Source organism: Petromyzon marinus, unplaced genomic scaffold (genome assembly GCF_048934315.1).
Source record: "Petromyzon marinus isolate PM22_M1 ecotype Great Lakes invasive population unplaced genomic scaffold, UKy_Petmar_22M1.pri1.0 PM_G_Scaffold_208, whole genome shotgun sequence".
NCBI lineage: Eukaryota > Metazoa > Chordata > Hyperoartia > Petromyzontiformes > Petromyzontidae > Petromyzon > Petromyzon marinus.
The window spans coordinates 118965-127342 of record NW_027422771.1 but is presented as its reverse complement, the minus strand read 5'-3'; the positions used below and the strand labels follow the sequence as shown (position 1 = coordinate 127342).

The window sequence follows — 8378 nt, the reverse complement described above, 5'->3', positions numbered from 1 at the left end:
GTGTTGGTGGTGGTGGGGGTGGTGTTGGTGGTGTTGGTGGGGGTGGTGGTGGTGTTGGTGGTGGTGGTGTTGTCGGTGGTGGTGGAGGTGGTGGTGTTGGTGGTGGTGGTTGGTGGTGGTGGGGGTAGTGGTGGTGTTGGTGGTGGTGGCGTTGGTGGGGGTGGTGGCCGTAGTGTTGGTGGTGGTGGGGGTGGTGTTGGTGGTGGTGGCGGTGGTGGTGGTGGTGGTGGCGGTGGTGTTGGTGGTGGTGGTGTTGGTGGTGGTGGTGGTGTTGGTGGTGGTGGGTGTGGTGGTGGTGGTGGTGGTGTTGGTGGTCGTGGTTGCGGTGGTGGCGGTGGTGGTGGTGGTGGCGTTGGTGGGGGTGGTGGCCGTGGTGTTGGTGGTGGTGGTGGTGTTGGTGGGGGTGGTGTTGGTGGTGGTGGTGTTGGTGGTGGTGGTTGCGGTGGTGGCGGTGGTGGTGGTGGTGGCGTTGGTGGGGGTGGTGGCCGTGGTGTTGGTGGTGGTGCTGGTGGTGTTGGTGGTGGTTGCGAGCAACCCGAGAAGTGGGCGGTGGGGGTGGTGAGGGCGGCTGGGACGCTGCGCTCACTCCTCACGCTGCTCACTGACCGTGAGGACGACGACCAGGTGAGACCACGCACAAGGATATGTGTCTGTGTGTGTGTAGGTCGACTCAGCCTCAAATGAGTACCTGGAGCGATGTGTAAACATCGCCGCTAGGGAGACAAAGGCGGCCGGGCATGGTGCTGGCCACCCACCCCCTCGTGTGCCGTGCTGGCCTTTAAAGGCGCTCGCTAACAGCACTTGCCCCTACAGTCTGTTAAGGCTATACGGGGTATCTTTGTCTGTGCGCGGCACGGGCTAGAGAAGAGATGGAGTGATGTGGTACAGGAGGACGTGGAGCTGAGTGGACTTGCCGATGACTGGTACCAGCGGTGTCAAGATCGGCCTCTGTGGAGGAGGCTCGTGAAGGACGCTGCTACTGGGCAGTTGGAGGCAGTCACCCTCCAACAACAACGGAGGGCGGAGGAGCGACGCTCACAACAACGAGCGGAACGCCGGGTGGCTAAAGCACAGCAGGTTGGCACAGGAGGGGGCACAGGTGGTGCATCAGCCAGTCATCTCAGTCAGTCGACCCGTGGCACCTGGGTCTGTCCCTTGACCTTCTGCCAGCGGGCGTTCGTATTATGAAATAAAAGGCATAATTTTTGTATGTAAATATCTTATCTATAAACGTCTCCGCGCGCGTGCGCTTGCGAGGGATTTGCCTCTCGAACCGTGGGGTTGACATCGAAAAAAATGTGCCAGCCAGCACGCCCTAAGCCCCACGGTGGGAATAGGCTCTTCCTTTTTCATGTCCGTCACCTTTAAATTAGTCACATTAGCGATTTCGTGGGATTTCGCTATATGAATTTATTTACTGCGCGACATTGACCGTACCAACTCACGCCAATTGCTTGGGGGGGGGAAGGGGGCGGTGGACCGCGCCAAGTGTTGTGCGTTCAGTGGAGCTCACACCGGACATTTTATTTCACGTGTTTAACAGAACACCCGGCAGCCGCCTCCCCCCCCAGGAGGGACCCCGGCGGATCCCAGGACACCCAACAGCCCCCTCCTGCTACGGGGCAAGGGATATTGCGACTGCCCCTACTGGACTATGTCAGCCCTTACAGGTAAGTTGTACACAGACCGTCGCTACACATAGCCCATACACGCCCCTCCCTACACTATTATCAAACAAATAAGTTGCCAAATATTACAATGATAATGTTCGTGCGCAGATAATAACTCGGGTTCATTGTTTACTATTCCCAAACAAATAAGTTGTCTGATATTACAATAGTAATAATGTTTGTGTGCAGATAATAACTCGGGTTCATTGTTTACTATTATGAAACAAAGAAGGTGGCAGATATTACAATCACTTTCTTTGTGTGCAGAAAAATACTTTTTTAATTCTTAGGTTGCTACATGTTTCCTTTTTGAGCTGTGTTTTTATGACGCTGAGACCGTGCACTGCCAGTCTGTGATGTGGCTTGTTGCCTGCTGTTTAATTCACGCCAGTGCACCGCCGCTAGTATACACACTGCTAATTTAGCTTTTGCCCATTATGAGTGTATGCCAGTCTATAATCTGTTGCCTGCTTCTTTACCTCACTCAGTGTACTGCCAGCCTTTCATGTCGACTGTATCCTGCTTTTTCAGCTGCTGCCCATATTGCCAGCTTTTTATGTCGACTGTAGCTATGCTTATGTCATTGAGTCGACGTACTGCCACTCTATAATCTAGACTGTAGCCTGCTTCTCAACTTACCTGTGCATACTGATGCTCATTCATGTACACTTATTTCAGCTGATTTCTTCTATGCATTTCTACTATTTCGATTGCTCACGTCACACTATTTGCTGATACGTAGTACTGCGATGCTCATAGCTGTGCCATCATCGGGGATTGCTGTGCACGTCGATGTGTGTGTGTGATTTGATGTGGGGAGCGATAGTGTAGCGGTTAGCGCACTGCGCTATGAACCTGGCGACCTGGGTTCGATTCCCGCTCACAGCCAACACCAGTGACGATTATCTGAACCGGTCCCGGGCCTCCCCTAGGTCGACTCAGCCTCTAAATGAGTAACTGGTGCGGTGTGTAAACATCGGCACTGGGGAGACAAAGGCGGTCGGGCGTGGTGCTGGCCACTCACCCCCTGGTGTACCGTTCCGGCCTTCATAGGTGCTCGCTAACAGCACTTGCCCCTACAGTCTGTTAAGGCTATATGGGGGATCTTTGTTTGTGATTTGATGTGTGTGTTTGAGTCCATACGTGTGTGCGTGTAGGACCATGCGTGTGTCTGTCTTTTTCTAACGGACAACCCCCGATGTGTGTGTAGGTCGATGTGTGTGTGTGTGTGTCAGTCCAAGGGTGCGTGTCAGTCCATGTGTGTGTATCAGTCGATGTGTGTGTGTGTAGGTCGATGTGTGTGTGTGTGTCAGTCCAAGGGTGCGTGTCAGTCCATGTGTGTGCATCAGTCGCTGTGTGTGTGTGTAGGTCGATGTGTTTGTGTGTGTGTGTCAGTCCAAGGTTGCGTGTCAGTCCATGTGTGTGTATCAGTCGCTGTGGGTATGTGTAGGTCGATGTGTTTGTGTGTGTGTCAGTCCAAGGGTGCGTGTCAGTCCATGTGTGCATGTCAGTCGCTGTGTGTGTGTTAGTCGATGTGTTTGTGTGTGTGTTAGTCAATGTGTGTGCATGGCTCCATGTCAGTGTGTAAGTCAATGTGCGTTTGTGTGTCTATGTGTGTCAGTCGATGTGTGTGTGTACGTCCATGTGTATGTGTGTCAGTCCATGTCTCTATGTTAGTCCACATGTGTGTGTGTAAGTCCATACATGTGTGTGTGTGTAAGTCCATACATGTGTGTGAGTTGATATGTGTGTGTAACTCCATGTGTGTGTATCTAAAGTAGAGTCCATATGTGTGTGGGGCAATGTGTGTGTCAGTCTATTTATGTGTGTGCGAGTCTATGTGTGTGTGTGTAAGTCAATGTGTGTGCGTGGGTCCATGTGTGTGTATATATACGTCCGTGTGTGTGTGTGTCTTACTCGATATGTGTGTGTGTGTAATGACGTGTTTTTACGTCAATGTGTGTGTGAGTTCACCTTTGTCTGTGTGTGAATCGATGTGTGTGTGAGTCGCTGTATGTGTGTAACTCCATGTGTGTGTATCTAAAGTGGATGTCTATGTGTGTGTAAGTTCATATGTGTGTGTGTGTAAGTCGATGTCTGTCTGTGTGAGTCTATATGTGTATGTGTGTGCGCGTGTAAGTCGATGTGTTTCTACGTGTGTGGGTCGATGTCTGTGTGTAAGTTGATGTGTGAGTCTATCTTTTTCGCCCGGGCAACGCCGGGTACTTACCGCTAGTAAAATAATAAAATATAAAACAATACAATTGTAGTTTTATAAAACAATACAATTTTATTGTTTTATAAAATTGTATTCTATGCTAATTCCTTTGTCAAAGGGTACCTCTGCGGATGTGTATACTTTAACTTAGCTATTTCAATGAGCCATTTCAATGCTAAATTATATGCTAATTCCTTTGTCAAGGGGTGCCTCTGTGGATGTGTATACTTTAACTTAGCTATTTCAATGAGCCATTTCAATGCTAAATTCTATGCTAATTCCTTTGTCAAGGGGTACCTCTGCGGATGTGTATACTTTAACTTAGCTATTTCAATGAGCCATTTCAATGCTAAATTATATGCTAATTCCTTTGTCAAGGGGTGCCTCTGTGGATGTGTATACTTTAACTTAGCTATTTCAATGAGCCATTTCAATGCTAAATTATATGCTAATTCCTTTGTCAAGGGGTACCTCTGCGGATGTGTATACTTTAACTTAGCTATTTCAATGAGCCATTTCAATGCTAAATTATATGCTAATTCCTTTGTCAAGGCGCTTTGTGTTTTTCTTCTCACACAGCTTAAAGGTCGTGATCTAAGCGTGGCTTCTCCCACTCCAGCGCTGTCCTCCAGACAGTCTTGTCCCTTCACCTGATGAAGGCCGCTTGTGTTGTGGCCGAAACGTCGTGATTTTTTATTATTTTATTTTCACCTACGTGACTTTACCCAATAGAACCAAAGAGTATGTATTTTTATATTTTTATTATTTTATTGTTTCCCTTCTACGTGACGACTTTACCGACAGAACCAAGAATATGAATCCCTGCAGTCACGAAAGCTTTAGATCAAAATTTAAACATTTGTTTCACTTTACTAAGGGCCCCACTGGGACGCTGTGGGTCTCTTGTTTCAGAAGCGACCCGCCTCTGACCGCAGGTGACAGCTCAACTCCGTGGCTTGTCGCCATCATCGTCACGTAGTGCGGACGCGTAGAGCGGCGGGCAAACGCTGCCAACGCTGGATTTAAATCTGGAGTTGGAAGAATCCCGAGTACCTGGGAAAAAAAAAATATCTACACAACCACGGTGAGAGAGAGAGGAACACGCAAACTCCAAATATACAGCAGCAGCAGTAGCAACAGCAGGCAGTGTCATGGTCGTGGATCGAACCCACGACCTCCTTGTAGACCGGGCGAGGTCGTCAACATCTCCTATCCACCGTGGTGCTGACCAGAAACGATGTCTTGCAAGTCTCTCGGCGGAGTCTGGCCACGTCCCTGCTGCATTCTGGTCCATTTCTCGTTTGACGCGTGCCAACTAAATGTGAGAAGCCATCTGACAACCAAATATAACCTTGATAGAGGTTTGTTTGAATCTTGACTTAAAAGCTGTCGTGACTGCAGGAATTCATTTTCTTTGAGTCTTTCGGTAAAGTCAACGGGGGGTTTCAAAATTAACAAATTAAAAATAATAAATAAATAGACCTCGACGTTCCAGTCTCAACACAAAGCAGTCATCTTCAGGTGTGGGGGCATCAACGGGAGATCAGATTCAGATACTGTTCAGCTAAAGGTGTGCTGGAATCGACGATCGAATCTAAGAATCGTTTGTTAATGCATTGAAAGAATGGAGAGAATCGATTTGAGGATTAATCCGCAGATCGATTCTGATGGATCGAGTCGGGAAAGATTCTTAAATACGGAATATCATTGGGGTCATTTTTTTTCATAACTCAGATGAGATTTCTGATATTACCGCGTTTTATAAATATTTACATAACCAATATTTTTTTTATTCAGACCGCGCCAATGCCAACGCGAGTATTTATTGTTGATGGTGAGTTTTGTAAATTCATCGTACGGTTAAAAACAATAAAGTTTTCCCGTAAAAAAAATAAAATCTCTCCGCCTTGGAGCCAATCAAGTTTCAGTTTCTCCCCTCCCACGTGACGTGAAGTTTTCTGGCTCCTCCCCCTCCTCGCTCGCCGCCATTTTGAGAGTCGTGAGGGAGGTGAAGCCTGCGGCCTTGACAACGACGAAGATTCACCAGGGTCAGTGACAACCTCACACTCACACACACTGTGACAACCTCACACTCACACACACTGACAACCTCACACTCACACAGGCTGACAATCTCACACACTGACAACCTCACACTCACACAGACTGACAATCTCACACACACACTGACAACCTCACACTCACACACTGACAACCTCACACTCACACACACTGACAACCTCACACTCGCACACTGACAATCTCACACTCACACACACTGACAACCTCACACACACACACTGACAACATCACACTCACACACACTGACAACCTCACACACACACACTGACAACCTCACACTCACACACTGACAATCTCACACTCACACACTGACAACATCACACTCACACACACTGACAACCTCACACACACACAAACTCACACACACTGACAATCTCACACACACAGGCTGACAATCTCACACTCACACAAGCTGACAATCTCACACACACACAGACTGACAACCTCACACTCACACACACACACTGACAAACTCACACACACTGACAACCTCACACTCACACACTGACAACCTCACACACAGACTGACAATCTCACACACACACACACACTGACAACCTCACACACACACTGACAATCTCACACTCACACACACACATTGACAATCTCACACTCACACATTGACAATCTCACACTCACACAGGCTGACAATCTCACACTCACACAGACTGACAATCTCACACACACACACACACTGACAACCTCACACACACACTGACAATCTCACACTCACACACACACATTGACAATCTCACACTCACACATTGACAATCTCACACTCACAGGCTGACAATCTCACACTCACACAGGCTAACAATCTCACACACACACACACACTGACAATCTCACACTCACACACACAGGCTGACAATCTCACACTCACACAGGCTGACAATCTCACACTCACACACACAGGCTGACAACCTCACACACACACACTGAAAATCTCACACACACACACACTGACAATCTCACACTCACACACACTGACAATCTCACACACACACAGGCTGACAACCTCACACACACACACACACTGATAACCTCACACTCACACACACACTGACAATCTCACACTCACACACACTGACAATCTCACACTCACACACTGACAACCTCACACTCACACACACTGACAACCTCACACTCACACAGGCTGACAATCTCACACACTGACAACCTCACACTCACACAGACTGACAATCTCACACACACACTGACAACCTCACACTCACACACTGACAACCTCACACTCACACACACTGACAACCTCACACTCGCACACTGACAATCTCACACTCACACACACTGACAACCTCACACACACACACTGACAACATCACACTCACACACACTGACAACCTCACACACACACACTGACAACCTCACACTCACACACTGACAATCTCACACTCACACACTGACAACATCACACTCACACACACTGACAACCTCACACACACACAAACTCACACACACTGACAATCTCACACACACAGGCTGACAATCTCACACTCACACAAGCTGACAATCTCACACAGACTGACAACCTCACACTCACACACACACACTGACAAACTCGCACACACTGACAACCTCACACTCACACACTGACAACCTCACACACAGACTGACAATCTCACACACACACACACACTGACAACCTCACACACACACTGACAATCTCACACTCACACACATTGACAATCTCACACTCACACATTGACAATCTCACACTCACACAGGCTGACAATCTCACACTCACACAGACTGACAATCTCACACACACACACACACTGACAACCTCACACACACACTGACAATCTCACACTCACACACACACATTGACAATCTCACACATTGACAATCTCACACTCACACAGGCTGACAATCTCACACTCACACAGGCTGACAATCTCACACACACACACACTGACAATCTCACACTCACACACACAGGCTGACAATCTCACACTCACACAGGCTGACAATCTCACACTCACACAAGCTGACAATCTCACACACACACAGACTGACAACCTCACACTCACACACACACACTGACAAACTCACACACACTGACAACCTCACACTCACACACTGACAACCTCACACACAGACTGACAATCTCACACACACACAGGCTGACAATCTCACACACACACACACACTGACAATCTCACACTCACACACACAGGCTGACAATCTCACACTCACACAGGCTGACAATCTCACACTCACACACACAGGCTGACAACCTCACACACACACACTGAAAATCTCACACACACACACACTGACAATCTCACACTCACACACACTGACAATCTCACACACACACAGGCTGACAACCTCACACACACACACACTGATAACCTCACACTCACACACACACTGACAATCTCACA

The 8378-nt window shown here is 48.2% G+C and overlaps 1 long non-coding RNA gene across 2 annotated transcripts; it reads left to right on the top strand.

Moving 5' to 3' along the window:
- The first annotated feature begins 431 nt into the window (after positions 1 to 431).
- Positions 432 to 4861, top strand: LOC142912558 (uncharacterized). 2 transcript variants are annotated; one of them, XR_012934139.1, is made up of 4 exons: positions 432 to 624; positions 931 to 1077; positions 1544 to 1670; positions 4801 to 4861. It is a non-coding gene; the product is annotated as an uncharacterized LOC142912558 (long non-coding RNA). The 2 variants fall into 2 exon arrangements; XR_012934138.1 differs by having other exon boundaries at positions 433 to 1077.
- Positions 4862 to 8378: the final 3517 nt, after the last annotated feature.